A 1,469-nucleotide genomic window follows, 5' to 3' on the forward strand; every position below is an offset into this window, starting at 1 on the left:
CTAATTTCATGCTTAATACCCGATGCAGGGGGTGTACTTTTAAATGAAAACATGCATGTGCTAATTTCATGCTTAATACCTGATGCAGGGAAAAGGGAGATGCAGATCACATGCTGTAAAACGTCAGACAGAAGAGGGTGTGGGTTTCGGGACCTATTAGACAGCAGTGTGACTATAGTCAGTAGCAATGTGGTATAGGGGCATGGCTTGGTTGGCTAGCGTGTGTGAGGCCACATAGAAAATATATGTCAGAACAATTAAGAGTAATCCAGAGGTGTCTTGCTATGAAAATTAAAGTAAGCAGGATAAGGGATATATTAATTTGAAGTAGTCATGGTTGCACTGGTTGCACAGGCATACCGAAAAATTACATTTTAACTCTTATATATATATACAGTTACGTGTCAATCAAAATAAGGCTAAAAATAAAAGGAAGCAGAAAATAAAAGAAACTAAAAAATAATATCAAGGCTGAGATGTCAGTGGTAGATTGCCAGGTTTGGCACAGTGTTGAGTTTCTTCACTGGAAATAAAATTTAAAAACTAGAAACCCCTTGTGGTACCTGCCCCACTATCTGAGGTGTGACTGTTTTAGCATCTTCTATCCATTTTGGCAAACATGTACACTAAGTTTTAGTGCAGATGAGGTGTGGATGTAGCCCCATGCCTTCAGGAACTCAGTTACAATCATTACAACCCGCTCCCGACAAGCTTATCGGTCACTTTGTCTTTCAGTTACAGCTAGTGAATGGCTTTGGCAGGATGCTGTGTTGTCCACGTCTGGCAGTGACTGTGCTGCGTTGCGGGCTCAAGTGTTGAGCTTTCTTGTGAGCAAAGCCTGCCTCCCTTTCTCTGCAGCTCTAATACACAACATACAATACCTAAGCTAACAAACCTTAGCCCGACAAGGGAGTGTTGATGGAGCACCTGTGCTGGGTGTTATGGGATGTGAGGAGACATGGAAACTGACTTCAGGCATTCACATTCTTTTTTCCTCTCTATGGAGCCTGCATATTCCAGCTCTGGTGCATCTACAGTTCCCAGATTTCTCCTTCTAGGGGGACCTGCCACTCGCTCATACTTCTGGCTTTTCTGTCTTCAATATCTTTCTCTCTTTCTTCATCTTTTCATTTTTTTTTCTATTTCTTCTTGTCCAATTCTTTTTTTTTGTTTGTTTGTTTGTTTTTCGAGACAGGGTTTCTCTGTGTAGCCCTGGCTATTTTGGAACTCACTCTGTAGACCAGGCTGGACTCGAACTCAGAAATCCGCCTGCCTCTGCCTCCCGAGTGCTGGGATTAAAGGCCACCACCGCCCGGCCACTTTTTTTTTTAAAAAAAGATTTATTTATTATATGTAAGTACACTGTAGCGTCTTCAGACACTCTAGAAGAGGGCGTCAGACCTCATTACAAGTGGTTGTGAGCCACCATGTGGTTGCTGGGATTTGAACTCAGGACATTCGGAAGAGCA

Source organism: Mastomys coucha, unplaced genomic scaffold (genome assembly GCF_008632895.1).
Source record: "Mastomys coucha isolate ucsf_1 unplaced genomic scaffold, UCSF_Mcou_1 pScaffold1, whole genome shotgun sequence".
NCBI lineage: Eukaryota > Metazoa > Chordata > Mammalia > Rodentia > Muridae > Mastomys > Mastomys coucha.